This window comes from Lissotriton vulgaris, chromosome 1_1, assembly GCF_964263255.1.
Source record: "Lissotriton vulgaris chromosome 1_1, aLisVul1.2, whole genome shotgun sequence".
Classification (NCBI taxonomy): domain Eukaryota; kingdom Metazoa; phylum Chordata; class Amphibia; order Caudata; family Salamandridae; genus Lissotriton; species Lissotriton vulgaris.
The window spans coordinates 1,368,703,605-1,368,721,308 of NC_141685.1; the positions used below are offsets into that span (position 1 = coordinate 1,368,703,605).

At 41.2% G+C, this 17,704-nt stretch overlaps 7 non-coding genes across 7 annotated transcripts; all 7 read right to left on the minus strand.

The window, feature by feature from the left end:
* Positions 1-1,079: 1,079 nt before the first annotated feature.
* Positions 1,080-1,151, minus strand: TRNAH-GUG (transfer RNA histidin (anticodon GUG)). The gene has a single exon. It is a non-coding gene; the product is annotated as a tRNA-His (tRNA).
* Positions 1,152-2,439: 1,288 nt separating this feature from the next.
* Positions 2,440-2,521, minus strand: TRNAS-AGA (transfer RNA serine (anticodon AGA)). The gene has a single exon. It is a non-coding gene; the product is annotated as a tRNA-Ser (tRNA).
* Positions 2,522-4,020: 1,499 nt separating this feature from the next.
* Positions 4,021-4,092, minus strand: TRNAH-GUG (transfer RNA histidin (anticodon GUG)). The gene has a single exon. It is a non-coding gene; the product is annotated as a tRNA-His (tRNA).
* A 1,288-nt stretch (positions 4,093-5,380) lies between these two features.
* TRNAS-AGA (transfer RNA serine (anticodon AGA)) lies at positions 5,381-5,462 on the minus strand. The gene has a single exon. It is a non-coding gene; the product is annotated as a tRNA-Ser (tRNA).
* A 3,916-nt stretch (positions 5,463-9,378) lies between these two features.
* Positions 9,379-9,460, minus strand: TRNAS-AGA (transfer RNA serine (anticodon AGA)). The gene has a single exon. It is a non-coding gene; the product is annotated as a tRNA-Ser (tRNA).
* Positions 9,461-12,319: 2,859 nt separating this feature from the next.
* On the minus strand, positions 12,320-12,401 carry TRNAS-AGA (transfer RNA serine (anticodon AGA)). Its single transcript has one exon. It is a non-coding gene; the product is annotated as a tRNA-Ser (tRNA).
* Positions 12,402-13,901: 1,500 nt separating this feature from the next.
* Positions 13,902-13,973, minus strand: TRNAH-GUG (transfer RNA histidin (anticodon GUG)). Its single transcript has one exon. It is a non-coding gene; the product is annotated as a tRNA-His (tRNA).
* Between the last annotated feature and the right edge of the window lie 3,731 nt (positions 13,974-17,704).

The window sequence follows — 17,704 nt, forward strand, 5'->3', positions numbered from 1 at the left end:
TACTCATGTTATCCTTAGTTCGTTTTTGTTAGACCTTGCATTCTTAAGGTGGTCCCAACCCCACCTTATTGCTTTTCACCTCCGCATTTTGCTGTATCTTTTTGTTGGCCTTAGGACTCTGATCACTTTATCGCTACTAATCAGTGCTGAAGTGCACGTGCTTCTTCCTTAATCATGTGTATAATTGGAGTATACCTGACTGACAGATTTAATTTACTTGAAAGCCCCTTGTAAAGTGGTATACCATATACCCAGGGACTGATTGTGCCGCCCAAAGAAATAGCATTTCAAACCTGTCTCAAGCCTGCTACTGCAGTGCCTGTGCTGCAGTGTACTGCCACTTCGACTTGGCATTTAAAACTACTTGCCAAGCCTTAAACTCCAATTTTATTACATATCAGTAACCCCTAAGGTAGGCCCTAAGTAGTCCTAGGGGCATCATGCTATGTAAGTAAAAGGTAAGACATGTACTGTGGTAATTTGTATGTCCTAGTAGTATCAAACAGTCTATTACATTTTTCACTACTGTGAGGTCTGCCCCTCTCATTGGTTAGCATTGGGTATTCCCTTATACTTTTTGGGGGGTAATTCCATATCAGAGAGGAGAAGCTTTATTTATTTATTGATAAATCCTATCTACTGGTGAGGTTGGATTTAATCTTACTATTGTATAAATGCCATTTTTAGAGAGTGAGCATTTCTCTGCACTTACTGCTCTATTTGCATGAAAACCTGTCTTCAATTGGCGTCTGGATTGGGCTGCGAGACACCTACATATGTGCATTCCCTGTAGACAGCCACAACACAGGTCACTCAACTGCAACTGCATTCATCTGCATTCTGATTGGCCTGGGGGAGAGCTCCGCTCCACTTACCGCAAATATGTTCAAGAACGATAATTTATGTCAGTAAGTACAGTATACCTACATCTTATAATCATGTGTGTTTAAATAATTTGTCGTTAGATCGTTTAAATATTGAAAAGGATCTGTTTTTAATATACATTTTACAAAAACAACTGGTACATTTGGGAATTCTGTAAAGGAAAAACCCAACTGCCGTGACATTGCCAACCACAATGCCGTGACTCGGATTCGAACCGAGGTTGCTGCGGCCACAACGCAGAGTACTAACCACTATACGATCACGGCGAGCTACTTGGGCTCAATAACGTACAGTGACATGAAGAAATTATAATTCGGAACACTCAGGGCTACTCCTGTGATAGGCTGAATGTGTTCATTGCTTCCTCATTCCTTATACAAAGGCTTTATCTCCTCAGTGGTTGATAGGCTGAAACCGTTTCCTGGCCGCCTGCTTGTGAACTGGCAGGAGTCAAAGATCACACATACACTGGTGGGCCTGTGATGGGACACCAATGCAGAGAAACACACCTGGCGCAGATATTCTATTCTGTTTATTAGACCTGCATCTCCCCTGTACCTCCTCAAGCCATCTGTATGTGAAGCAAGAAAGAGTTAAGGAACGGTCCATCTACACTTTTATTGGGAGGATGCTGCCGTGAGCTCCTCCCAGCTAATCACACAAACAGCAGTAAAGCAAGATAACTACACAGTTAGGGGGGACTGCATGGTTAGGTTTTTGAGGAATTATTGAAACTGACCTCAGTGACCCATAATCAGAGCTGTGGCTAATGACAGCATGCCTAATTATGATGAAGCAAGCACCATGGCTCGTAGGGGCCCCGCAACACACTTTTCTTAACTCATTGAATTAAAGTATAAACTCCTGCCATGTGTGAGTGGTAAAAGCTTGTTAATTTTGTTGCTTTTCAAATTCACGTCTGACAACAAGACGAAGGAACATTGGGGCATCAGACGCTTTGGAAAGTAGCCACCAACCGCAGAGAAAGAGAGAAAGAGGGAAAAGACAGTATGAGGTGTGGAGAAAACAGCAGCAGGTACAAGGAGCTCAAATGAGATTAATGGCGCATAAATAGAGCACGTAAAGGAACAGTTCAAATCTAAGAAAAGGGAAAGAAAAGACTAGGAAAAAACACAGAAAGAGCTTGTAGATGAAATTCTCTTCCAGGGACAGCAGGTTAAGAGAAATTACACAGGGAGCAGTTAAGCTTGTAACACGGGGGAGAATAGAAAAGAAAATGCAGTTTTATGAAGTGTGTTTGCCTAATAAAGCTAGCACTTTTATTTTATTTCTCTATTTGCTTCTTTTATTGGTAAAGTAAGTTTCAAGTGCATGCACAGGTATGACCGAGAGAGCCAGGGTATAATAATTTGAAGCGTTTGCACCAGCGCTAATGAAGGACGAGAGTTATAGCAAAGATATGAAATGGGGAGCGATAATAAATATGTGATATGGCAATAGTGACACCAAAATAAGCCACCTATTCATAAAACTGACATGGAAGAAATACTAAAGGTTATATTCTGAAATTGTAGCCGATGTTAAAAAGATTCTCGTTGTCAGCAGGATTCGAACCTGCGAGGGGAGACCCCAATGGATTTCTAGTCCATCGCCTTAACCACTCGGCCACAACAACTGACTGTAAGGCGTGTGCACATAATCTGTATGCAAGTTTTCAAGGTGTCCCACAGCAAATTCCTGATATTCTGCAATGCACTTTTTAAAAATAATGTATTTTTCAGCAGGCACATTCTCTCCTAAAAACAAAAATTGCATGCGTATATCTCTAATTTGGAATACCATAGGCTTGCATGCATACTCCCATGGGTCACTCAAGTTTTTTGGACCCTATTGCACTCTGTTTTCGTGCTGCTTTTAGTATATGGCCCATATTACAGAAGTCTACCATATTTGAGTATTTGAGGCTCCTTTGTAAGTGCTTTATATTTTTTCCTTGAAGAGCTATATAATAAAGGGGTCCGGGAAAGATTGCATTTATGGAAGATAAAAGAAGGCCCACTTGTCTCACCAAATGCTGTAGAGAAACCTGATGTTTTACTCATGTTATCCTTAGTTCGTTTTTGTTAGACCTTGCATTCTTAAGGTGGTCCCAACCCCACCTTATTGCTTTTCACCTCCGCATTTTGCTGTATCTTTTTGTTGGCCTTAGGACTCTGATCACTTTATCGCTACTAATCAGTGCTGAAGTGCACGTGCTTCTTCCTTAATCATGTGTATAATTGGAGTATACCTGACGGACAGATTTAATTTACTTGAAAGCCCCTTGTAAAGTGGTATACCATATACCCAGGGACTGATTGTGCCGCCCAAAGAAATAGCATTTCAAACCTGTCTCAAGCCTGCTACTGCAGTGCCTGTGCTGCAGTGTACTGCCACTTCGACTTGGCATTTAAAACTACTTGCCAAGCCTTAAACTCCAATTTTATTACATATCAGTAACCCCCAAGGTAGGCCCTAGGTAGTCCTAGTGGCATCATGCTATGTAAGTAAAAGGTAAGACATGTACTCGGGTAGTTTGTATGTCCTAGTAGTATCAAACAGTCTATTACATTTTTCACTACTGTGAGGTCTGACCCTCTCATAGGTTAGCATTGGGTATTCCCTTATACTTTTTGGGGGGTAATTCCATATCAGAGAGGAGAAGCTTTGTTTATTTATTGATAAATCCTATCTACTGGGGAGGTTGGATTTAATCTTACTATTGTATAAATGCCATTTTTAGAGAGTGAGCATTTCTCTGCACTTACTGCTCTATTTGCATGAAAACCTGTCTTCAATTGACGTCTGGATTGGGCTGCGAGACAGCTACATATGTGCATTCCCTGTAGACAGCCACAACACAGGTCACTCAACTGCAACTGCATTCATCTGCATTCTGATTGGCCTGGGGGAGAGCTCCGCTCCCCTTACCGAAAATATGTTCAAGAACGATAATTTATGTCAGTAAGTACAGTATACATACATCTTATAATCATGTGTGTTTAAATAATTTGTCGTTAGATCGTTTAAATATTGAAAAGGATCTGTTTTTAATAGACATTTTACAAAAACAACTGGTACATTTGGGAATTCTGTAAAGGAAAAACCCAACTGCCGTGACATTGCCAACCACAATGCCGTGACTCGGATTCGAACCAAGGTTGCTGCGGCCACAACGCAGAGTACTAACCACTATACGATCACGGCGAGCTACTTGGGCTCAATAACATACAGTGACATGAAGAAATTATAATTCGGAACGCTCAGGGCTACTCCTGTGATAGGCTGAATGTGTTCATTGCTTCCTCATTCCTTATACAAAGGCTTTATCTCCTCAGTGGTTGATAGGCTGAAACCGTTTCCTGGCCGCCTGCTTGTGAACTGGCAGGAGTCAAAGATCACACATACACTGGTGGGCCTGTGATGGGACACCAATGCAGAGAAACACACCTGGCGCAGATATTCTATTCTGTTTATTAGACCTGCATCTCCCTTGTACCTCCTCAAGCCATCTGTATGTGAAGCAAGAAAGAGTTAAGGAATGGTCCATCTACACTTTTATTGGGAGGATGCTGCCGTGAGCTCCTCCGAGCTAATCACACAAACAGCAGTAAAGCAAGATAACTACACAGTTAGGGGGGACTGCATGGTTAGGTTTTTGAGGAATTATTGAAACTGACCTCAGTGACCCATAATCAGAGCTGTGGCTAATGACTGCATGCCTAATTATGATGAAGCAACACCATGGCTCGTAGAGGCCCCACAACACACTTTTCTTAGCTCATTGAATTAAAGTATAAACTTCTGCCATGTGTGAGTGGTAAAGGCTTGTTAATTTTGTTGCTTTTCAAATTCACGTCTGACAACAAGACGAAGGAACATTGGGGCATCAGACGCTTTGGAAAGTAGCCACCAACCGCAGAGAAAGAGAGAAAGAGGGAAAAGACAGTATGAGGTGTGGAGAAAACAGCAGCAGGTACAAGGAGCTCAAATGAGATTAATGGCGCCTAAATAGAGCACGTAAAGGAACAGTTACAAATCTAAGAAAAGGGAAAGAAAAGACTAGGAAAAAACACAGAAAGAGCTTGTAGATGAAATTCTCTTCCAGGAACAGCAGGTTAAGAGAAATTACACAGGGAGCAGTTAAGCTTGTAACACGGGGGAGAATAGAAAAGAAAATGCAGTTTTATGAAGTGTGTTTGCCTAATCCAGCTTGCACTTTTATTTTATTTCTCTATTTGCTTCTTTTATTGGTAAAGTAAGTTTCAAGTGCATGCACAGGTATGACCGAGAGAGCCAGGGTATAATAATTTGAAACGTTTGCACCAGCGCTAATGAAGGACGAGAGTTATAGCAAAGATATGAAAGGGGGAGCGATAATAAATATGTGATATGGCAATAGTGACACCAAAATAAGCCACCTATTTATAAAACTGACATGGAAGAAATACTAAAGGTTATCTTCTGAAATTGTAGCCGATGTTAAAAAGATTCTCGTTGTTGGCAGGACTCGAACCTGCGCGGGGAGACCCCAATGGATTTCTAGTCCATCGCCTTAACCACTCGGCCACAACAACTGACTGTAAGGCGTGTGCACATAATCTGTATGCAAGTTTTCAAGGTGTCCCAAAGCAAAATCCTGATATTCTGCAATGCACTTTTTAAAAATAATGTATTTTTCAGCAGGCACATTCTCTCCTAAAAACAAAAATTGCATGCGTATATCTCTAGTTTGGAATACCATAGGCTTGCATGCATACTCCCATGGGTCACTCAAGTTTTTTGGACCCTATTGCACTCTGTTTTCGTGCTGCTTTTAGTCTATGGTCCATATTACAGAAGTCTACCATCTTTGAGTATTTGAGGCTCCTTTGTAAGTGCTTTATATTTTTTCCTTGAAGAGCTATATAATAAAGGGGTCCGGTAAAGATTGCATTTATGGAAGATAAAAGAAGGCCCACTTGTCTCACCAAATGCTGTAGAGAAACCTGATGTTTTACTCATGTTATCCTTAGTTCGTTTTTGTTAGACCTTGCATTCTTAAGGCGGTCCCAACCCCACCTTATTGCTTTTCACCTCCGCATTTTGCTGTATCTTTTTGTTGGCCTTAGGACTCTGATCACTTTATCGCTACTAATCAATGCTGAAGTGCACGTGCTTCTTCCCTAATCATGTGTATAATTGGAGTATACCTGACTGACAGATTTAATTTACTTGAAAGCCCATTGTAAAGTGGTATACCATATACCCAGGGACTGATTGTGCCACCCAAAGAAATAGCATTTCAAACCTGTCTCAAGCCTGCTACTGCAGTGCCTGTGCTGCAGTGTACTGCCACTTCGACTTGGCATTTAAAACTACTTGCCAAGCCTTAAACTCCAATTTTATTACATATCAGTAACCCCTAAGGTAGGCCCTAGGTAGTCCTAGGGGCATCATGCTATGTAAGTAAAAGGTAAGACATGTACTGTGGTAGTTTGTATGTCCTAGTAGTATCAAACAGTCTATTACATTTTTCACTACTGTGAGGTCTGCCCCTCTCATAGGTTAGCATTGGGTATTCCCTTATACTTTTTGGGGGGTAATTCCATATCAGAGAGGAGAAGCTTTATTTATTTATTGATAAATCCTATCTACTGGTGAGGTTGGATTTAATCTTACTATTGTATAAATGCCATTTTTAGAGAGTGAGCATTTCTCTGCACTTATCTATTTGCATGAAAACCTGTCTTCAATTGACGTCTGGATTGGGCTGCGAGACAGCTACATATGTGCATTCCCTGTAGACAGCCACAACACAGGTCACTCAACTGCAACTGCATTCATCTGCATTCTGATTGGCCTGGGGGAGAGCCCCGCTCCCCTTACCGCAAATATGTTCAAGAACGATAATTTATGTCAGTAAGTACAGTATACCTACATCTTGTGTGTTTAAATAATTTGTCGTTAGATCGTTTAAATATTGAAAAGGATCTGTTTTTAATAGACATTTTACAAAAACAACTGGTACATTTGGGAATTCTGTAAAGGAAAAACCCAACTGCCGTGACATTGCCAACCACAATGCCGTGACTTGGATTAAAACCGAGGTTGCTGCGGCCACAACGCAGAGTACTAACCACTATACGATCACGGCGAGCTACTTGGGCTCAATAACGTACAGTGACATGAAGAAATTATAATTCGGAACACTCAGGGCTACTCCTGTGATAGGCTGAATGTGTTCATTGCTTCCTCATTCCTTATACAAAGGCTTTATCTCCTCAGTGGTTGATAGGCTGAAACCGTTTCCTGGCCGCCTGCTTGTGAACTGGCAGGAGTCAAAGATCACACATACACTGGTGGGCCTGTGATGGGACACCAATGCAGAGAAACACACCTGGCGCAGATATCCTATTCTGTTTATTAGACCTGCATCTCCCCTGTACCTCCTCAAGCAATCTGTATGTGAAGCAAGAAAGAGTTAAGGAACGGTCCATCTACACTTTTATTGGGAGGATGCTGCCGTGAGCTCCTCCCAGCTAATCACACAAACAGCAGTAAAGCAAAATAACTACACAGTTAGGGGGGACTGCATGGTTAGGTTTTTGAGGAATTATTGAAACTGACCTCAGTGACCCATAATCAGAGCTGTGGCTAATGACTGCATGCCTAATTATGATGAAGCAAGCACCATGGCTCGTAGGGGCCCCGCAACACACTTTTCTTAGCTCATTGAATTAAAGTATAAACTCCGGCCATGTGTGAGTGGTAAAGGCTTGTTAATTTTGTTGCTTTTCAAATTCACGTCTGACAACAAGACGAAGGAACATTGGGGCATCAGACGCTTTGGAAAGTAGCCACCAACCGCAGAGAAAGAGAGAAAGAGGGAAAAGACAGTATGAGGTGTGGAGAAAACAGCAGCAGGTACAAGGAGCGCAAATGAGATTAATGGCGCCTAAATCGAGCACGTAAAGGAACAGTTACAAATCTAAGAAAAGGGAAAGAAAAGACTAGGAAAAAATACAGAAAGAGCTTGTAGATGAAATTCTCTTCCAGGAACAGCAGGTTAAGAGAAATTACACATGGAGCAGTTAAGCTTGTAACACGGGGGAGAATAGAAAAGAAAATGCAGTTTTATGAAGTGTGTTTGCCTAATAAAGCTAGCACTTTTATTTTATTTCTCTATTTGCTTCTTTTATTGGTAAAGTAAGTTTCAAGTGCATGCACAGGTATGACCGAGAGAGCCAGGGTATAATAATTTGAAGAGTTTGCACCAGCGCTAATGAAGGACGAGAGTTATAGCAAAGATATGAAATGGGGAGCGATAATAAATATGTGATATGGCAATAGTGACACCAAAATAAGCCACCTATTTATAAAACTGACATGGAAGAAATACTAAAGGTTATCTTCTGAAATTGTAGCCGATGTTAAAAAGATTCTCGTTGTCAGCAGGATTCGAACCTGTGCGGGGAGACCCCAATGGATTTCTAGTCCATCGCCTTAACCACTCGGCCACAACAACTGACTGTAAGGCGTGTGCACATATCCTGTATGCAAGTTTTCAAGGTGTCCCACAGCAAATTCCTGATATTCTGCAATGCACTTTTTAAAAATAATGTATTTTTCAGCAGGCACATTCTCTCCTAAAAACAAAAATTGCATGCGTATATCTCTAATTTGGAATACCATAGGCTTGCATGCATACTCCCATGGGTCACTCAAGTTTTTTGGACCCTATTGCACTCTGTTTTCGTGCTGCTTTTAGTATATGGCCCATATTACAGAAGTCTACCATCTTTGAGTATTTGAGGCTCCTTTGTAAGTGCTTTATATTTTTTCCTTGAAGAGCATTATAATAAAGGGGTCCAGGAAAGATTGCATTTATGGAAGATAAAAGAAGGCCCACTTGTCTCACCAAATGCTGTAGAAAAACCTGATGTTTTACTCATGTTATCCTTAGTTCGTTTTTGTTAGACCTTGCATTCTTAAGGTGGTCCCAACCCCACCTTATTGCTTTTCACCTCCGCATTTTGCTGTATCTTTTTGTTGGCCTTAGGACTCTGATCACTTTATCGCTACTAATCAGTGCTGAAGTGCACGTGCTTCTTCCCTAATCATGTGTATAATTGGAGTATACCTGACTGACAGATTTAATTTACTTGAAAGCCCCTTGTAAAGTGGTATACCATATATCCAGGGACTGATTGTGCCACCCAAAGAAACAGCATTTCAAACGTGTCTCAAGCCTGCTACTGCAGTGCCTGTGCTGCAGTGTACTGCCACTTCGACTTGGCATTTAAAACTACTTGCCAGGGTATAATAATTTGAAGCGTTTGCACCAGCGCTAATGAAGGACGAGAGTTATAGCAAAGATATGAAAGGGGAAGCGATAATAAATATGTGATATGGCAATAGTGACACCAAAATAAGCCACCTATTTATAAAACTGACATGGAAGAAATACTAAAGGTTAACTTCTGAAATTGTAGCCGATGTTAAAAATATTCTCATTGTCGGCAGGATTCGAACCTGCGCGGGGAGACCCCAATGGATTTCTAGTCCATCGCCTTAACCACTCGGCCACGACAACTGACTGTAAGGTGTATGCACATAATCGGTATGCAAGTTTTCAAGGTGTCCCACAGCAAATTCCTGATATTCTGCAATGCACTTTTTAAAAATAATATTTTTTTCAGCAGGCACATTCTCTCCTAAAAACAAAAATTGCATGCGTATATCTCTAGTTTGGAATACCACAGGCTTGCATGCATACTCTCATGGGTCACTCAAGTTTTTTGGACCCTATTGCACTCTGTTTTCGTGCTGCTTTTAGTATATGGCCCATATTACAGAAGTCTACCATCTTTGAGTATTTGAGGCTCCTTTGTAAGTGCTTTATATTTTTTCCTTGAAGAGCTATATAATAAAGGGGTCCGGGAAAGATTGCATTTATGGAAGATAAAAGAAGGCCCACTTGTCTCACCAAATGCTGTAGAGAAACCTGATGTTTTACTAATGTTATCCTTAGTTCGTTTTTGTTAGACCTTGAATTCGTAAGGTGGTCCCAACCCCACCTTATTGCTTTTCACCTCCGCATTTTGCGGTATCTTTTTGTTGGCCTTAGGACTCTGATCACTTTATCGCTACTAATCAGTGCTGAAGTGCACGTGCATTTTCACTAATCATGTGTATAATTGGAGTATACCTGACTGACAGATTTAATTTACTTGAAAGCCCCTTGTAAAGTGGTATACCATATACCCAGGGACTGATTGTGCCGCCCAAAGAAATATCATTTCAAACCTGTTTCAAGCCTGCTACTGCAGTGCCTGTGCTGCAGTGTACTGCCACTTCGACTTGGCATTTAAAACTACTTGCCAAGCCTTAAACTCCAATTTTATTACATGTCAGTAACCCCTAAGGTAGGCCCTAGGTAGTCCTAGGGGCATCATGCTATGTAAGTAAAAGGTAAGACATGTACTGTGGTAGTTTGTATGTCCTAGTAGTATCAAACAGTCTATTACATTTTTCACTACTGTGAGGTCTGCCCCTCTCATAGGTTAGCATTGGGTATTCCCTTATACTTTTTGGGGGGTAATTCCATATCAGAGAGGAGAAGCTTTATTTATTTATTGATAAATCCTATCTACTGGTGAGGTTGGATTTAATCTTACTATTGTATAAATGCCATTTTTAGAGAGTGAGCATTTCTCTGCACTTACTGCTCTATTTGCATGAAAACCTGTCTTCAATTGACATCTGGATTGGGCTGCGAGACAGCTACATATGTGCATTCCCTGTAGACAGCCACAACACAGGTCACTCAACTGCAACTGCATTCATCTGCATTCTGATTGGCCTGGGGAAGAGCTCCGCTCCCCTTACCGCAAATATGTTCAAGAACGATAATTTATGTCAGTAAGTACAGTATACCTACATCTTATAATCATGTGTGTTTAAATAATTTGTCGTTAGATCGTTTAAATATTGAAAAAGATCTGTTTTTAATAGACATTTTACAAAAACAACTGGTACATTTGGGAATTCTGTAAAGAAAAAACCCAACTGCCGTGACATTGCCAACCACAATGCCGTGACAAGGATTCAAACCGAGGTTGCTGCGGCCACAACGCAGAGTACTAACCTCTATACGATCACGGCGAGCTACTTTGGCTCAATAACATACAGTGACATGAAGAAATTATAATTCGGAATACTCAGGGCTACTCCAGTGATAGGCTGAATGTGTTCATTGCTTCCTCATTCCTTATACAAAGGCTTTATCTCCTCAGTGGTTGATAGGCTGAAACCGTTTCCTGGCCGCCTGCTTGTGAACTGGCAGGAGTCAAAGATCACACATACACTGGTGGGCCTGTGATGGGACACCAATGCAGAGAAACACACCTGGCGCAGATATTCTATTCTGTTTATTAGACCTGCATCTCCCCTGTACCTCCTCAAGCCATCTGTATGTGAAGCAAGAAAGAGTTAAGGAACGGTCCATCTACACTTTTATTGGGAGGATGCTGCCGTGAGCTCCTCCCAGCTAATCACACAAACAGCAGTAAAGCAAGATAACTACACAGTTAGGGGGGACTGCATGGTTAGGTTTTTGAGGAATTATTGAAACTGACCTCAGTGACCGATAATCAGAGCTGTGGCTAATGACTGCATGCCTAATTATGATGAAGCAAGCACCATGGCTTGTAGGGGCCCCACAACACACTTTTCTTAGCTCATTGAATTAAAGTATAAACTTCTGCCATGTGTGAGTGGTAAAGGCTTGTTAATTTTGTTGCTTTTCAAATTCACGTCTGACAACAAGACGAAGGAACTTTGGGGCATCATACGTTTTGGAAAGTAGCCACCAACCGCAGAGAAAGAGAGAAAGAGGGAAAAGACAGTATGAGGTGTGGAGAAAACAGCAGCAGGTACAAGGAGCTCAAATGAGATTAATGGCGCCTAAATAGAGCACGTAAAGGAACAGTTACAAATCTAAGAAAAGGGAAAGAAAAGACTAGGAAAAAACACAGAAAGAGCTTGTAGATGAAATTCTCTTCCAGGAACAGCAGGTTAAGAGAAATTACACAGGGAGCAGTTAAGCTTGTAACACGGGGAGAATAGAAAAGAAAATGCAGTTTTATGAAGTGTGTTTGCCTAATCCAGCTAGCACTTTTAGTTTATTTCTCTATTTGCTTCTTTTATTGGTAAAGTAAGTTTCAAGTGCATGCACAGGTATGACCGAGAGAGCCAGGGTATAATAATTTGAAGCGTTTGCACCAGCGCTAATGAAGGACGAGAGTTATAGCAAAGATATGAAAGGGGAAGCGATAATAAATATGTGATATGGCAATAGTGACACCAAAATAAGCCACCTATTTATAAAACTGACATGGAAGAAATACTAAAGGTTAACTTCTGAAATTGTAGCCGATGTTAAAAATATTCTCATTGTCGGCAGGATTCGAACCTGCGCGGGGAGACCCCGATGGATTTCTAGTCCATCGCCTTAACCACTCGGCCACAACAACTGACTGTGAAGCGTGTGCACATAATCTGTATGCAAGTTTTCAAGGTGTCCCACAGCAAATTCCTGATATTCTGCAATGCACTTTTTAAAAATAATGTTTTTTTTCAGCAGGCACATTCTCTCCTAAAAACAAAAATTGCATTGGTATATCTCTAGTTTGGAATACCATAGGCTTGCCTGCATACTCTCATGGGTCACTCAAGTTTTTTGGACCCTATTGCACTCTGTTTTCGTGCTGCTTTTAGTATATGGCCCATATTACAGAAGTCTACCATCTTTGAGTATTTGAGGCTCCTTTGTAAGTGCTTTATATTTTTTCCTTGAAGAGCATTATAATAAAGGGGTCCAGGAAAGATTGCATTTATGGAAGATAAAAGAAGGCCCACTTGTCTCACCAAATGCTGTAGAAAAACCTGATGTTTTACTCATGTTATCCTTAGTTCGTTTTTGTTAGACCTTGCATTCTTAAGGTGGTCCCAACCCCACCTTATTGCTTTTCACCTCCGCATTTTGCTGTATCTTTTTGTTGGCCTTAGGACTCTGATCACTTTATCGCTACTAATCAGTGCTGAAGTGCACGTGCTTCTTCCCTAATCATGTGTATAATTGGAATATACCTGACTGACAGATTTAATTTACTTGAAAGCCCCTTGTAAAGTGGTATACCATATATCCAGGGACTGATTGTGCCACCCAAAGAAACAGCATTTCAAACGTGTCTCAAGCCTGCTACTGCAGTGCCTGTGCTGCAGTGTACTGCCACTTCGACTTGGCATTTAAAACTACTTGCCAAGCCTTAAACTCCAATTTTATTACATATCAGTAACCCCTAAGGTAGGCCCTAAGTAGTCCTAGGGGCATCATGCTATGTAAGTAAAAGGTAAGACATGTACTGTGGTAGTTTGTATGTCCTAGTAGTATCAAACAGTCTATTACATTTTTCACTACTGTGAGGTCTGCCCCTCTCATAGGTTAGCATTGGGTATTCCCTTATACTTTTTGGGGGGTAATTCCATATCAGAGAGGAGAAGCTTTATTTATTTATTGATAAATCCTATCTACTGGTGAGGTTGGATTTAATCTTACTATTGTATAAATGCCATTTTTAGAGAGTGAGCATTTCTCTGCACTTACTGCTCTATTTGCATGAAAACCTGTCTTCAATTGACGTCTGGATTGGGCTGCGAGACAGCTACATATGTGCATTCCCTGTAGACAGCCACAACACAGGTCACTCAACTGCAACTGCATTCATCTGCATTCTGATTGGCCTGGGGGAGAGCTCCGCTCCCCTTACCGCAAATATGTTCAAGAACGATAATTTATGTCAGTAAGTACAGTATACCTACATCTTATAATCATGTGTGTTTAAATAATTTGTCGTTAGATCGTTTAAATATTGAAAAGGATCTGTTTTTAATAGACATTTTACAAAAACAACTGGTACATTTGGGAATTCTGTAAAGGATAAACCCAACTGCCGTGACATTGCCAACCACAATGCCGTGACTCGGATTCGAACCAAGGTTGCTGCGGCCACAACGCAGAGTACTAACCACTATACGATCACAGCAAGCTACTTGGGCTCAATAACGTACAGTGACATGAAGAAATTATAATTCGGAACACTCAGGGCTACTCCTGTGATAGGCTGAATGTGTTCATTGCTTCCTCGTTCCTTATACAAAGGCTTTATCTCCTCAGTGGTTGATAGGCTGAAACCGTTTCCTGGCCGCCTGCTTGTGAACTGGCAGGAGTCAAAGATCACACATACACTGGTGGGCCTGTGATGGGACACCAATGCAATGAAACACACCAGGCGCAGATATTCTATTCTGTTTATTAGACCTGCATCTCCCCTGTACCTCCTCAAGCCATCTGTATGTGAAGAAAGAAAGAGTTAAGGAAAGGTCCATCTACACTTTTATTGGGAGGATGCTGCCGTGAGCTCCTCCCAGCTAATCACACAAACAGCAGTAAAGCAAGATAACTACACAGTTAGGGGGGACTGCATGGTTAGGTTTTTGAGGAATTATTGAAACTGACCTCAGTGACCCATAATCAGAGCTGTGGCTAATGACTGCATGCCTAATTATGATGAAGCAAGCACCATGGCTCGTAGGAGCCCCACAACATACTTTTCTTAGCTCATTGAATTAAAGTATAAATTTCTGCCATGTGTGAGTGGTAAAGGCTTGTTAATTTTGTTGCTTTTCAAATTCACGTCTGACAACAAGACGAAGGAACATTGGGGCATCAGACGCTTTGGAAAGTAGCCACCAACTGCAGAGAAAGAGAGAAAGAGGGAAAAGACAGTATGAGGTGTTGAGAAAACTGCAGCAGGTACAAGGAGCTCAAATGAGATTAATGGCGCCTAAATAGAGCACGTAAAGGAACAGTTACTAATCTAAGAAAAGGGAAAGAAAAGACAAGGAAAAAACACAGAAAGAGCTTGTAGATGAAATTCTCTTCCAGGAACAGCAGGTTAAGAGAAATTACACAGGGAGCAGTTAAGCTTGTAACACGGGGGAGAATAGAAAAGAAAATGCCGTTTTATGAAGTGTGTTTGCCTAATCCAGCTAGCACTTTTAATTTATTTCTCTATTTGCTTCTTTTATTGGTAAAGTAAGTTTCAAGTGCATGCACAGGTATGACCGAGAGAGCCAGGGTATAATAATTTGAAGCGTTTGCACCAGCGCTAATGAAGGACGAGAGTTATAGCAAAGATATGAAAGGGGGAGCGATAATAAATATGTGATATGGCAATAGTGACACCAAAATAAGCCACCTATTTATAAAACTGACATGGAAGAAATACTAAAGGTTAACTTCTGAAATTGTAGCCGATGTTAAAAAGATTCTCGTTGTCGGCAGGATTCGAACCTGCGCGGGGAGACCCCAATGCATTTCTAGTCCATCGCCTTAACCACTCGGCCACAACAACTGACTGTAAGGTGTGTGCACATAATCTGTATGCAAGTTTTCAAGGTGTCCCACAGCAAATTCCTGATATTCTGCAATGCACTTTTTAAAAATAATGTTTTTTTTCAGCAGGCACATTCTCTCCTAAAAACAAAAATTGCATGCGTATATCTCTAGTTTGGAATACCATAGGCTTGCATGCATACTCTCATGGGTCACTCAAGTTTTTTGGACCCTATTGCACTCTGTTTTCGTGCTGCTTTTAGTATATGGCCCGTATTACAGAAGTCTACCATCTTTGAGTATTTGAGGCTCCTTTGTAAGTGCTTTATATTTTTTCCTTGAAGAGCTATATAATAAAGGGGTCCGGTAAAGATTGCATTTATGGAAGATAAAAGAAGGCCCACTTGTCTCACCAAATGCTGTAGAGAAACCTGATGTTTTACTCATGTTATCCTTAGTTCGTTTTTGTTAGAACTTGCATTCTTAAGGTGGTCCCAACCCCACCTTATTGCTTTTCACCTCCGCATTTTGCTGTATCCTTTTGTTGGCCTTAGGACTCTGATCACTTTATTGCTACTAATCAGTGCTGAAGTGCACGGGCTTCTTCCCTAATCATGTGTATAATTGGAGTATACCTGACTGACAGATGTAATTTACTTGAAAGCCCCTTGTAAAGTGGTATACCATATACCCAGGGACTGATTGTGCCGCCCAAAGAAATAGTATTTCAAACCTGTCTCAAGCCTGCTTCTTCAGTGCCTGTGCTGCAGTGTACTGCCACTTCGACTTGGCATTTAAAACTACTTGCCAAGCCTTAAACTCCAATTTTATTACATATCAGTAACCCCTAAGGTAGGCCCTAGGTAGTCCTAGGGGCATCATTCTATGTATGTAAAAGGTAAGACATGTACTGTGGTACTTTGTATGTCCTAGTAGTATCAAACAGTCTATTACATTTTTCACTACTGTGAGGTCTGCCCCTCTCATAGGTTAGCATTGGGTATACCCTTATACTTTTTGGGGGGTAATTCCATATCAGAGAGGAGAAGCTTTATTTATTTATTGATAAATCCTATCTACTGGTGAGGTTGGATTTAATCTTACTATTGTATAAATGCCATTTTTAGAGAGTGAGCATTTCTCTGCACTTACTGCTCTATTTGCATGAAAACCTGTCTTCAATTGACGTCTGGATTGGGCTGCGAGACAGCTACATATGTGCATTCCCTTTAGACAGCCACAACACAGGTCACTCAACTGCAACTGCATTCATCTGCATTCTGATTGGCCTGGGGGAGAGCTCCGCTCCCCTTACCGCAAATATGTTCAAGAACGATAATTTATGTCAGTAAGTACAGTATACCTACATCTTATAATCATGTGTGTTTAAATAATTTGTTGTTAGATCGTTTAAATATTGAACAGGATCTGTTTTTAATAGACATTTTACAAAAACAACTGGTACATTTGGGAATTCTGTAAAGGAAAAACCCAACTGCCGTGACATTGCCAACCACAATGCCGTGACACGGATTCGAACTGAGGTTGCTGCGGCCACAACGCAGAGTACTAACCTCTATACGATCACGGCGAGCTACTTTGGCTCAATAACATACAGTGACATGAAGAAATTATAATTCGGAATACTCAGGGCTACTCCAGTGATAGGCTGAATGTGTTCATTGCTTCCTCATTCCTTATACAAAGGCTTTATCTCCTCAGTGGTTGATAGGCTGAAACCGTTTCCTGGCCGCCTGCTTGTGAACTGGCAGGAGTCAAAGATCACACATACACTGGTGGGCCTGGGATGGGACACCAATGCAGAGAAACACACCTGGCGCAGATATTCTATTCTGTTTATTAGACCTGCATCTCCCCTGTACCTCCTCAAGCCATCTGTATGTGAAGCAAGAAAGAGTTAAGGAACGGTCCATCTACACTTTTATTGGGAGGATGCTGCCGTGAGCTCCTCCCAGCTAATCACACAAACAGCAGTAAAGCAAGATAACTACACAGTTAGGGGGGACTGCACGGTTACGTTTTTGAGGAATTATTGAAACTGACCTCAGTGACCCATAATCAGAGCTGTGGCTAATGACTGCATGCCTAATTATGATGAAGCAAGCACCATGGCTCGTAGGGGCCCCGCAACACACTTTTCTTAGCTCATTGAATTAAAGTATAAACTTCTGCCATGTGTGAGTGGTAAAGGCTTGTTAATTTTGTTGCTTTTCAAATTCACGTCTGACAACAAGACGAAGGAACTTTGGGGCATCATACGTTTTGGAAAGTAGCCACCAACCGCAGAGAAAGAGAGAAAGAGGGAAAAGACAGTATGAGGTGTGGAGAAAACAGCAGCAGGTACAAGGAGCTCAAATG